The sequence below is a fragment of the Balaenoptera musculus genome, chromosome 2, assembly GCF_009873245.2.
Source record: "Balaenoptera musculus isolate JJ_BM4_2016_0621 chromosome 2, mBalMus1.pri.v3, whole genome shotgun sequence".
NCBI lineage: Eukaryota > Metazoa > Chordata > Mammalia > Artiodactyla > Balaenopteridae > Balaenoptera > Balaenoptera musculus.
In genome coordinates, this window is record NC_045786.1 from 99,138,448 (window position 1) to 99,152,511 (window position 14,064).

The following is a 14,064-nucleotide window of genomic DNA, read 5'->3' on the forward strand; positions in this document are numbered from 1 at the left end:
ATTCCAAATCAGTGAAGTAGGTATTATTATTTCATACCACTTTATCACTTTACCACAGAGAGATTGTAAACTTTTCCAAATGCACTTGGTCTTTATTTGCTGAGCTGATTTTGAATTTTGGCATTTTGGTTGTAAAACTGCCAATCATGAATTCTGTACTCTGCTTACCTTCCTTGTAAGTCACTACCTTTCTTTTTTTTTTTAATGGCTCTGTCAGATTTTTGGCATTACTTTCTGCTGATTTTATAAAATTAATTGGGAAGTGTTAACCTCTTTCTCTTTTTTTTGAATTTTATTTTATTTATTTTTTTATACAGCAGGTTCTTATTAGTCATCAATTTTATACATATCAGTGTATACATGTCAATCCCAATCGCCCAATTCATGACACCACCCCCCCCAACCCCCTGCCGCTTTCCTCCCTTGGTGTCCATCGTTTGTTCTCTACATCTGTGTCTCAGTTTCTGCCCTGCAAACCAGTTCATCTGTACCATTTTTCTAGGTTCCACAAACATGCGTTAATATACGACATTTGTTTTTCTCTTTCTGACTTACTGCACTCTGTATGACAGTCTCTAGATCCATCCACGTCTCAACAAATGACCCAATTTCGTTCCTTTTTATGGCTGAGTAATACTCCATCATATATATGTACCACATCTTCTTTATCCATTCATCTGTCATTGGGCATTTAGGTTGCTTCCACGACCTGGCTATTGTAAATAGTGCTGCAATGAACATTGGGGTGCATGTGTCTTTTTGAATTATGGTTTTCTCTGGGTATATGCCCAGTAGTGGGATTGCTGGGTCATATGGTAATTCTATTTTTAGTTTTTTAAGGAACCTCCATACTGTTCTCCATAGTGGCTGTATCAATTTACATTCCCACCAACAGTGCAAGAGGGTTCCCTTTTCTCCACACCCTCTCCAGCATTTGTTGTTTGTAGATTTTCTGATGATGCCCATTGTAACTGGTGTGAGGTGGTACCTCACTGTACTTTTGATTTGCATTTCTCTAATAATTAGTGTTGGTGAGCAGCTTTTCATGTGCTTCTTGGCCATCTGTATGTCTTCTTTGGAGAAATGTCTATTTAGGTCTTCTGCCAATTTTTGGATTGGGTTGTTTGTTTTTTTAATATTGAGCTGCATGAGCTGTTTATATATTTTGGAGATTAATCCTTTGTCCATTGATTTGTTTGCAAATATTTCCTCCCATTCTGAGGGTTGTCTTTTCGTCTTGTTTATGGTTTCCTTTGCTGTGCTAAAGCTTTGAAGTTTCATTAGGTCCCATTTGTTTATTTTTGTTTTTATTTCCATTACTCTAGGAGGTGGATCAAAAAAGATCCTGCTGTGATTTATGTCAAAGAGTGTTCTTCCTATGTTTTCCTCTAAGAGTTTTATACTGTCTGGTTTTACATTTAAGTCTCTAATCCATCTTGAGTTTATTTTTGTGTATGGTGTTAGGGAGTGTTCTAATTTCATTCTTTTACATGTAGCTGTCCAGTTTTCCCAGCACCACTTATTGAAGAGACTGTCTTTTCTCCATTGTATATCCTTGCCTCCTTTGTCATAGATTAGTTGACCATAGGTGCGTGGGTTTATCTTGGGCTTTCTATCTTGTTCCATTGATCGATGTTTCTGTTTTTGTGCCAGTACCATATTGTCTTGATTACTGTAGCTTTGTAGTATAGTCTGAAGTCAGGGAGCCTGAATCCTCCAGCTCCGTTTTTTTCCCCTCAAGACTGCTTTGGCTATTTGGGGTCTTTTGTGTCTCCATGTAAATTTTAAGATTTTTTGCTCTAGTTTTGTAAAAAATGCCATTGGTAATTTGATAGGGATTGCACTGAATCTGTAGATTGCTTTGGGTAGTATAGTCATTTTCACAATATTGATTCTTCCAATCCAAGAACATGGTATATCTCTCCATCTGTTGGTATCATCTTTAATTTCTTTCATCAGTGTCTTACAGTTTTCTGCATACAGGTCTTTTGTCTCCCTAGGAAGGTTTATTCCTAGGTATTTTATTCTTTTTGTTGCAGTGGTAAATGGGAGCGTTTCCTTAATTTCTCTTTCAGATTTTTCATCATTAGTGTAGAGGAATGCAAGAGATTTCTGTGCATTAATTTTGTATCCTGCAACTTTACCAAATTCATTGATTAGCTCTAGTAGTTTTCTGATGGCATCTTTAGGATTGTGTATGTATTTTTAGTTTGCTTTTGAAATATTTAATATAAGTTGTATTTTTCTTCTGTGATTAAACTGAAAGGACTAGGCAGTATGTGGTAAGGGGCAAACAAGTCTTGGAGTCAGACTTCCTGGGTTTCAGTCCTGCTTTAACCATTTACTAGTTATGTGATATTAGGCAAGTTACTTAACCTCCTATTTTCAGAGTAGAGTTGTGAGGATTAAATAAAATAATCCACTTACCACAATGTCTAGCACATGGTTAATCACTGTAAATGTTAACTCTTATTAAGTTACACACAAACATCACTAGTGAAGAAAATTGCCTTTGGTGTGAGAAACATGTTTCGTGGTGTCAGCAAATTTTTTTTTTTTTTTTTTTAAAGAAATTCACGTTCTTTTATTTATTTATTTATTTATTTATGACTGTGTTGGGTCTTCGTTTCTCTGCGAGGGCTTTCTCTAATTGTGGCAAGTGGGGACCACTCTTCATCGCGGTGCGCGGGCCTCTCATTATCGCGGCCTCTCTTGTTGCGGAGCACAGGCTCCAGACGCGCAGGCTCAGTAGTTGTGGCTCACGGGCCTAGTTGCTCCGCGGCATGTGGGATCTTCCCAGACCAGGGCTCGAACCCGTGTCCCCTGCATTGGCAGGCAGATTCTCAACCACTGCGCCACCAGGGAAGCCCGTGTCAGCAAATTTTAATACCCGTTCCTAAATTTGTTATATGTTTCTGTATATGTGCACACATAGCACAGGAAAACAAAAAAGACTGAAAGGATAAAAGTTCTTTCTAAAGAGTGCTATTGTAGTTGAATCCTTTTTTTTTCCTATTTATTTTTCTACAGTATTAAGGTTGAACCATTTTCTTTGGCTTATTTTTCTGTATCAATTTTGTACAGTAAAAAAATTCACATTTTAAATAAAAGAATTAAGTTTCTTTTTTAAACATAAGAGGACAATATAGTAATAGGAAATAAAGTTTCTTAAGCCTTGAAACACATAAATTCCTAAGTTATATAAAGCAACACAAAATTGTAAAATTCATGACTTGAATCACTTTAGGTAGAAGAATTCTTGGTATTACATACAGCTACATCATAGTAACTAGGAGTTTTCTGCTTCATTCCTGCTTATAACCTCAAACTTACCAAACTTTCCTATTGTAAAATTCTCACCATCACCACAAGATTTACAGTGGGAGAAACACAAACAATTATAATACATTATGTTAAGCATAGTGATATGATTTATCTAAGAGCTTACGGGGAAAAATTGCTCTGAGTTAAAATACGAAATAGAATGGTTTTAAGCAAAGCTATTTAGAGAGTCATTTTACAGAGTAACAATAGCTTTGGGGCCAGTAGGACTCACCCAGTGACTCTCAATGAGTGTTTAACTAAATTTTAATCAACATGTAAAATGTATTCCCCTAACTATTCCAACAAGGGTGTTCAACACAAATGGTGCACTGAACAGACTATGTGACCCAGTGTAGAGCAGATACAACTTATCATATGTAAGAACTAAAAAAAATACTTTAATGTTAAGCCAGTTTCAAAAAAAGATTACATGATTCCCTAACTGTGACATTGATTTATCTAGCATATTTGGGCAGATGGGTGGGGTGGTGGTTTACAAAGGCAGCAGACACTTGTACTACTCAAAGTGACAAAGTGAATGGCATGTTAACTGTGCTTTTCATAAACTGTATGAGAAACTATTACACTGGCAGAGTAATGATACATTGTGTTGACTTGTTTCATTTTGTTTGGAGCCTTTTAATCCCTTCTAGATTCTAATCTGATTAAAGGTTAACATTTTGAAATAATGTTGTCAATTAGATGAGGTATGGATTGGGGGCAGGGGGAGAGGAGGTGAACAATTATGGAGAAGAAAAAGAGAAGCACAGAAACAAATACAGCCGGTGCTTATTCGTGCACTGTCCAGGGAAAGAGTGCCCCATCAAGTTACCCAGATTTTCTAGTACATTTCTAGGTTTATTCCTATTGAGGAAATCAATTTACCAAGTTATCAGAGCCCGATATCATTAAACAGTCAAATCATAAAACTTAAGTACCATCATTCTGATTCCATGTTCTTAACAACTCAAAACCCCTAGTACCTGGAGTAAACTCCAAGGGCTTTTTTATTTGCTGAAAGATTCAACACACCACCTTCTCTTAATTCAGTTTCCCATGGAAGGCTGGTTTGAGAGATAATGTCAAATTCAGGAAGGTGGGTCAAGCGTGAAAATACAGATTTCTGGCAATTCAGTGGGTACAACATGATGATACATCATTTCAATCAATTAGAGCAAACTGAATTCCAACTCTCTTATGACTAAGTCACCCTGAAATAAAAATTACAAAATTGATACTAAGTGGGAATTACCATTCCCACCACCTACTCCTCAGTTTGTTTTTTTAAAATAAATTTATTTATTTATATTTATTTTTGGCTGCATTGGGTCTTCGCTGCTGTGCACAGGCTATCTCTAGTTGCGGCGAGTGAGGGCTACTGTTCGTTGTGCACGGGCTTCTCATTGTGGTGGCTTCTCTTGTTGCAGACCACGGGCTCTAGGAGCGCAGGCTTCAGTAGTTGTGGCTCGTGGGCTCTAGAGCACAGGCTCAGTAGTTGTGGCGCACGGGCTTAGTTGCTCTGCGGCATGTGAGATCTTCCTGGACCGGGGCTTGAACCCGTGTCTCCTGCACTGGCAGGCGGATTCTTAACCACGGAACCACCAGGCAAGTCCCTACTCCTCAGATGTAATAATTAAGTCCACTGAGTATTCTACATTAAGGAACTGAGATTAATAATGGGAAAACAAAGTAAGCTAAATTCTGATAACTAGGTGTTTGTTTATCATCACCCTTTATCAATAGTTTTGGACATACAGACTTAATTTTTTCAGTGACTTTATGCCTTTTACTGGAAAGTTGGCGGGCGGGGGGGAGATAAGGTACAGAACAGTATGCTATTACTTAAGTGAAAAATAAAGTGTACGTGAGTGATTACTTATATATTCACTGAGTATCTTTGGAAGGATACACAAGAAACTGGGGAGAAAAGTCATTTCTAGAGAGAGGATATGTGTGGGTGGGGGATGGGGTGAAAGGGAGACTTCCCTTTGAATTTGTATCAAATTTGAATTTTGTATCAAATGCATATATTGTTTCATTTTTAACCATTTTTTAAAAATTGAAGTATAGTCATTTTACAATGTTGTGTTAGTTTCAGGTGTACAGCAAAGTGATTCAGTTATATTATATATATATTCTTTTTCAGATTCTCTTCCATTATAGGTCACTACAAGATATTGAATATAGTTCCCTGTGCTATACAGTAGGTCCTTGCTGTTTATCTATTTTATACATAGTACTGTGTATATATATTAGAAGTTAATCCCAAACTCCTAATTATGTTTTAACTAAATTAAAATGTATTATATATTTCTTTTCTTATGGCTATATAAACACCCAAATCTTTGGGAAGACTTAGGGTTTCTTAAGCCACGTAGATAATTATCTTAGCATGTTCTGATGAATATCCCTTACTCTCACTGTTACAACATTCCATTATTTTTCTGGAAATATTCACAGGGAGGAAAATCCACTCTAATCCTTTCCAATTGTCTTCCTAAACTCAGAAATGTAAATATATATACATATATATAAAACAACATCACCTTAAGGATCCTTTTTGACCCCTTGTTTAGCTACTAAAGGTATTCCTGATGCTTTCAAGACAGACAGACTCTATATATGTGAAAGGATATGCCAATATAGATACATAACACTCAAAAAAGACACGCTGATGTAAACTAATTTTAACAACCTGTCTTCATGATTTGGACTTGGATTATCAGTCTGTTGTAATACATGTTCCTAATTTTGAAATCAGTAGAGTGAAGTATACCCTGAAGACCCTAAATATTAGGGTAGATTTTCCTTTGAGAATCAAATGAAGAAATCAACAGATGATGATGCTAGCATCCTTTTATAGCAATGGTTCTTAATGCTTCTTACACTAGAATGCTTGTGAGGATTATCGCACATCCCATCAGTTACAAGGTTTGTTACCACCATTATCCTGGGCTGAAATCAGAGCATACTGAAGTTTGAAAACGCCCCCTTCTCTTAGGGAACACTCCCTTCTCCAGAGGAATTGTACACTGCTTTAAGGAGATATAATGACTTCCAGGTCTAAGACTTAACTGTAACCAAATTTAACATATTAGCCTCATTAAAAAAAAAAGTCAGGGCTTCCCTGGTGGCTTAGTGGTTGAGAATCTGCCTGCCAATGCAGGGGACACAGGTTCGAGCCCTGGTCTGGGAAGATCCCACATGCCGCGGAGCAACTAAGCCCGTGAGCCACAACTACTGAGCCTGCGCGTCTGGAGCCTGTGTTCCGCAACGGGAGAGGCCACGACAGTGAGAGGCCCGCGCACCGCGATGAAGAGTGGCCCCCGCTCGCCGCAACTGGAGAAAGCCCTCGCACAGAAACGAAGACCCAACACAGCCAAAAATAAATAAATAAATTTATTAAAAAAAAATCATTTGTCTCAATGTTTCCTCTAAACTCTGGAGTTGTATCTCCAACTATCCTACAAGTCAGTTCCACTCGGATGTCTAAGAGTCATCATTCTTGAACTTAATATATTGAAAATAGAACCCTTAATATCCACCCTCTTAAATCTGCTCCTCCTAACTGTTCCTAACTCAGTAAATGGAACCATCATCTTCCCAGTTGCTCAAGTCCAAAACAGAGGATTCATCCTTGATTTCTCTTTTCTTAAACTCCCTATATCCAATACATTGATTATGCCTTTATAATATATTCCCAAACTAGAATATAGTTTGGGAATATATTATCACCATCCTAGAGCAAACTACCATCATCTCTCCCTTGCACTATAGTATCAGTTTCTCCTAAATGCTCCAGCCATACTGGTCTCCTGTCTTTAAACATGTTGAGCTCATTTCCATTTTGTGGCATTCCTTCTGCTTAAGATATTTCTCCCACATACCCTCAGGGCTGCTGCTTCCCAGCTCAAATGTCACCCACCCCAGAAGATTTCCCTGGCCACCCAATCAAGGATAACCCTACCCTCACCACCAACCATTCTCTACAGCAGTACCTTATTTCTCCCCTCCATAGCACTTATCACTATCTGAAATTAACTTGCTTATTTGCTTTTTGTCCATGTCCTCCCACTAGACTGTGAACTCCATGAGACCAGGAACCACATTCATTGTATCTAGGATAGTACCTGACATATAGTGGGTACTTAATGAATAGCTGATAAATGAAGGAACATATCTAAAGAAAGATTATGTCAACCATGAAAGATTAACGGTCAGCCAGGAGAGAAGAGTAACAATATATTAAAAAATGTCAAAGGGGGAGTTGGTTTTTGGACATGAGTCCACCTTCTCTCCAGGCTGCCGGTCTCCTGAATAAAGCAACATTTCCTCTCTAACTTAAAAAAAAAAAAAAAAGTCAATGGTTGCCCCAACTGTGGTAAACATTAAAACTGTGCCATGATATTCCAGTTCTCCTTTCAGATACATGATAGGTTTATACTTGCTCATCATCTTGAAGTTAGGCATGGTCATATGACTTGCTCAGTATTCCTGAGCAAGGACAACACACAGTACAGCCCCCAGACAACTCACATGTAATATGAATTGAGAAGAAATAATCCTTTGTTATATTAAGCCACTGAGATATGGTGGTTATTTGTTACTGCAAAATAACCGAGCCCATCCAGACTGATAAACCATCCAAACAATGCTGTGGGCACAGAATTATATAGTCAGTCTCACTAAGTAGTCAACTAATACCACTAAATATATATACTATACATATACTTAATTTCCAGATACGTCTGCCAACAAGGAGAGAAAAAATTGTTTATGTAGAGTTTTAAGGATTCTTGTTCCTTGATGTTATTTTTCAGTAAATTAATAATTTAGTCAAATAATCAATGCCACCCAATACAAGGCTTCTTGAGAAATAGTCTGTCAGCCTCTCCTTATCTGAAAACATATCTTCTAGGTAAGAATAACTGTGTTTGTTTCATTATTATCTACAAATAGTTAGAGTCCAGGGAATTCCCTGGTGGTCCAGTGGTTAGGACTCTGGGCTTTCACTGCCAAGGGCCCAGATTCCATCCCTGAGGAACTAAGATCCTGCAAGCCGCGTGGCACGGCAAAAAAAAAAAAAAGTTACAGTCCAGGTCACTGCAGGGGAAAGACTAGGATAGACTAAAAAGGTAGACTGGATAAAATGCAGAATCACTGAATGCTGGGTCCGGAATCTTGGACTTTAGTTTGTAGACAAAACAGGCTTACTTAGAAGCTTTGTATATCATATGATTAAAAATATTCCTGAAGATTATTTTATATGGCAGTTGTAGAATTAGGATGACTGGAATAGGAAGGCTAAGAGTACTAGTTTCTAACTGCTGTGCCATGAATCCTCCATAGATGAAAGACCAAATTTTAATCGATATATATGATTTATTTTTGCGATAACACTAAACATACTGTTAATGATAATATTAAGTGGTATAGGGAATAGGCAGAGCATAGATTTTTGCAAATAAGAGTAAAAGGCACATTGAAAAATCAGGCTGGCACTAAAGTAAGATCTGGTGATGGACAAAACTGCACTTTGTGAGCATGAAGGGCAGTCAGGGCAGTCATGACTTAATAGTTCTGAAAGGCAGCCAAGTGAACAATGGATGCTTTACAACAACTAGGAGGTATTTTTATATTGTAGAAATGATTGGGTTGTAATCAGGTTGATTTGTATTCTGAGTTCTTTCAAGGTACTCAGAGGATCTGTACAGTACTCCAACAAGCTTGTCTTTCCTCAAAAACAACCCATTCCTTCACTCATTCAACAAATATTAACACATGTTATATACTAATTACCACTCTAGGCACTGGGAAAACAGAAGTGAACAAAACAAAGTTCCCTGCCTTCCTGGAGCTTGTATTCTAGTGCCATTTAAATTCCATTCTAAAATTCCTCCCCCAGTCTTATGATATGGGAGTAGCTTTTACAAATGCCTTTGGAAGAAATCATTTATGATCTATGATTAATTCACGCTGAAATGTAAAAGACTAATAGTCTCCCCATGGTAATTACAAAAGCAAATACATCACAGATTCACAGACTCTTAAGATTTGGAAAGGACCTTGGAGATAATTTCAATTTACAGATAAGATTAAGGGATTTGCCCAAGAACACTCAGCCACTAATAGGAGAACCAGGCTTAGAACTGTAACTTCCAGTGTTACAGCCTTTCCCATATAACCAGGCTGCCTGTTTTAAGATTACACTAGTTAGAAGAGATGCTAGAATGGGTATTCATGATTCATACATAGGTGGTAGGTTCCTGAATGACTTGTTCAGGAATTTTAGGCAGTGTGTAAAACTGAAGGAGAGACAGGTGGTTATAGGGGAGGCAAACTGGGGGGAGCTTTCAGAAGACCTTTTCCTCCCATCTCTACCCTCATCATGTCCCAAGAACAAAGAAATTACAAAACTTCTCCAAAGTTAATGGATATTAGCTATTAGTGAGAAGATACCGGGGGTGGGGGATGAACATGAAGTACTAAAACAGTCAGTAGTAAAAAAAAAGTCAAATTACATCCTATCCAATTTGAAAAGCATATAGTCCCAGTAAAAGTACCATTTGTAATAGCTTTAAGGTTTTTTTTAAATTTACTTTCCTAAATACATTTTCCACAAAGCACCAAATTAACTGATAGAGATCAACAAGTATAATGATTGATAAAATAGCAATGTAATATAGACTGATGTGATGTAATGACGCATCCCAGTGGGCAAGCATTTTTAAAGATAATTTCTCCTCCTCTGGAAGAGTTATACTCACCTCCTGCTTATAAACTTTAGCAATCCATATATTTTAAAAACTCAAACTAGTCATTTAATCTTTCAAGGTAAAGATTCATGACCAACAAACTTGAGCCGTACTTAGTATTCTAATAGAAAACATATTTCAAAAAACCTTTCCAAGAAGGGGAAGACTTGCAAAGAAAGAACTGAAAAATAAGCTTAGTACAAAAAACAAAAAATTTTAAAAAAAAAGAAAGAAAAGAAAAGGAAGATTATTAATTATAGGAGTTTTAGGAAAAATGTAAACTGATAGGCATCAAGGATCCTCATTAAAATCTCATTAAGTGTCTCTGTAAACGGCAGTTTCCATACCTAAGATGAGAAGTATTATGAGAATCCCAATTTATTTCAATAGCTGCACCATTATTTTAGCTTCCTAGATTTAAAACCTTGGACATACCATACACTTTTACCCTTATTGTTTCCTATAGTTAATCAGTCATCATGTTCTAATATTTCTTCTTTCAAAATGTCTCTTTTGAATACAAAGCAAAATTCCCAACTTGAAAAGAACACACACACAAAAAAAGAAGACCGACTGAAGAACATTTTTCAAAGAATGGGAAATACTCATGATATGCTAAGTCAAAATAACAAAAACAAAAACAAAAAACAAACCCACAAGGAGAAAAATGTATAATCCTAGTTTTATGAAGGAAAATAGCTATCAGCATAAAAAAAGATTTGAAAGGAAACATCACATGAAAATGTTAACAGTTGTTCTTTCTGCTTGGGGGATTTTATAAGCGGTTTTTGCTCTTTTTACACTTTCTCTACATTTCCTAAATTTCCTACAATGAAGATGCATTATTTTCAAACTTGGAAAAAATATTATTTAAATAGTTGTCTCATTTTTACCACTACTTGTTCACTCTCAGTGCTCCTATCCTAACTCCTTATAGCTTCTTTCCCCCAGGACTCCAACAATAGCTGCTTTCTTGAGGTCTCTGAGGCAGCTTCTCCCTAACTTTAATATTGCTTGTACTCATGGTCTGAAAATTCATCATTCATATTTATCTATAGCACATGGAAACAGAGGCTGGCCATATAAGCAAACAACTTAAAAGAGGATTTCTCAACCTCATCACCACTGACATTTGGGGTAATTATTTCTCATGGAGGGGCTGACCCATTTCAGGATGTTTAGCAGCATTCCTGGCCTCTATCCACTAGATGCCAATAGCACCCCACCCCCCAAGGCGTGACACTGCCAAATGTCCCCTGAGGGGCAAAACTGCCAGCAGCTGAGAATAACCGATTTAAAAGTTTTTAAACTTCTAAAATCATATCTCTTTTTATATATATGTCAAACCTAAACTTTGACATATGTCTTATATAACATTCCTCACAGTCTGCCATAATCTTATTTTTCTCAATAGGAACTTTCCAAATAGACCAGACTTACTGTTCCCTAGAAAAATCATTTTCATTCCCAATTTCAAGTCTTTGAACACACTGTTTCCTCACTAAAATTCCCCATTCACACTTCTATTCAATGCCCTACATCCATGCTTCAGTTTGGGTTCTTTTCAGAAGTATTACTGATCTACTCAGTTCAGTTCATCATACACCCACTGCACTAATAAAGAATATCTCATATATCTTTCTTCTTTTTTTTTTTGGTGGTGGTGGTGGTGATTGTTGATCCCAAACTAGACTAACTTCCCTCAGGTTTGTTGCCCTGGCACATTTCTTTTGTATAACCAATTGGGCCTAACATTGCTTGATAACTGATGAATGAAATTAATTTAAATGCTTGGCTGTAAATAAGTGTAAACTGATTTCTTAATTGTTTTTGAATCCTATTTCTTGTCATGGAGTTATTAGTTAAGTTAATCATTCCAAGTACAGAGTAACCACTCAGTAAGTTTTCAGAAAGAATCATTAATATATAATGGTATATTTTAAGGAATTACATAGGTTTCAAACTGTTCTCTACACTTTTAGGGAATGACACAAAGGAATTAAAACTATAACCTACAATACAAACATGAACTTTATAAATTCTATTTATCTTAAAATAGCCAATGGATTTTGCTGCTTGATGCACAAAAGTTACGTCCACAAGAGCAGAGAACTCGATTTAGTACTGTGTGCATGCACACGAACGCACCTCACACGTATATTATCTCCCCAGTTGAGAGAAGTAAATAAAATGAAACTGCTTTGTAAACTAAAAAGAGCCACATATAAAGGAGGCAGTAGAGCAGCATAGCTAAAAGCATGGAGCCAGCCTGCTTGGGTCCCAATTATATTAGCTGTGTAACCTTGTACAAGTTACTTAACGTCTCTGTGCCTCAGTTTCCTCTTTGTCAAAATGGGGATAATAATAATATCTGTCTCAAAGCAAAGCTCTCAAAACAGTGCTTGGCATATAGAAAGCACAAAATAAATATTAACCAATGTTATGATTACCACGCTAGTTATTAGCCAAGTAAAAGCCTCAACGTATAAAATTCTGATTCAAGCCTGAAGCTGGTTTAAAAAACAACACAACAGGGCAAACTACACAAATTTAAGCTATTAGGTGGACTAGTTTCTCATAATCTTTGCCAGTGCTAAACTGGTGATTATTACAGACCTAATTTCTGTTAGTCTTTTTTTTTTTTTTTAATCTCAAAGAAACCGACACAGACACCTCTGTTTTCAAGGAATTTTACAAGCCACAAGAAAACAAATCAACTCTTTGTTTTCTCCATATTTAAGCCAATTTAAGACCTTCGTAAAAGCCTAGGTACTGTTACAGAACAACTTTTCAGAGAATACAATGAGGTTTTTAAAGTTGCAATCAGCAATTCTTATGCAGTTATGTCAAGTTTTTGTCCTGCTGAACAAAAGGTTATGTGTCAGGGAAGCAAGGACCCGACAGAAAATAAGGAAATACCACGGCCAGGCCTAGGCGGCTCTCGGAAAAACCTGTCCTCAAACAGAGCGCCTCAGACGCCGGCGTCCTTCCCCCCTCCCTGGGATGCACAAGTCGGCTCCACCCGCAGATAAATAAGTGACAGCAGGTTCCGTCCCCGTCTCTCCCGGCCCGGACCCCTCGCGCCCACCCGGGCGGGCTCCTGCGCCCGCCGCCCCGACCCTCCTCGCCGCGGCCGGGTAGGGGGCTCCACGGGAGACCGCGGCCTCGCCGCCCCGACCCCCGACCCCTGCAGCCCCGCGCGGGCCGGGCCGGGCCGAGCAGAGGCCGCCGCGGGGCCTGCAGGTGGGCCCAGGGCGCGGTCAGGCCCGAGGAGAAGCCTGGCCCCTGCAGGGCAACCGCCGGCGCGGGGATGGCGCAGGCTCGGTCGTCACTTACCGGCGCCTCATGGTACCGCGGCGCCTCCGCCTAGCCCAGGCGCTGACCGACTGCGCCCCGGCCGCCCAGACTATCCCTTGGATCCCCTGCCGAGCCCACTCAGGGCCATTCAAACGCGGCCGCACGCGCGGCCCGCCGGGATACCTCCCTCTAGGGCGTCTCGGAGGCTCCGCCCAACGCTGGCTCCGCCCCTCTCAGGTTGCGCAGGGGTGCAGGGAGCGGGAGGAGGAGGTGCGGCCACAGTGCCCCCTGGCGGACACAGGTACGTATGGTAGTCCTGCTACGATGGGGCAAGTAATACTGCTCGGGGAACTGAGGGTGCTAACAGTCAAAGAATGACCCTGCGCTAGTCACAGTCTAGTGGGTGAAACCGTGCTTTAAGTGTTGCACCAGGAGGTGCAAGCAATCTGCTATAAAAATATGGTGCAGGGATGGGACTTCCCTGGTGGCACAGTGGTTAGGAATCCGCCTGCCAAGGCAGGGGACACAGGTTTGACCCCTGGTCTGGGAAGATCGCACATGCCGCGGAGCAACTAAGCCCATTCACCATAACTACTGAGCCTGCGCTTTAGAGCCCGCGAGCCACAACTACTGAAGCTCACTCGCCTAGAGCCCATGCTCCGCAACAAGAGAAGCCACTGCAATGAGA

General features: G+C 39.1%; 1 protein-coding gene across 3 annotated transcripts in view; it reads right to left on the reverse strand.

The window, feature by feature from the left end:
* The window catches only part of KATNBL1 (katanin regulatory subunit B1 like 1), a 56,170-nt gene extending 42,580 nt beyond the window's left edge, over window positions 1–13,590 (reverse strand). For 2 of the 3 annotated variants that reach the window (XR_005018783.1, XR_005018782.1), the window contains exon 1: window positions 13,416–13,573. The gene's annotated coding sequence lies outside the window, so the exon portion shown is untranslated. Of the gene's footprint in view, window positions 1–13,415 lie in introns of all 3 variants that reach the window. The other variant, XM_036843757.1, reaches the window with a different exon arrangement.
* Between the last annotated feature and the right edge of the window lie 474 nt (window positions 13,591–14,064).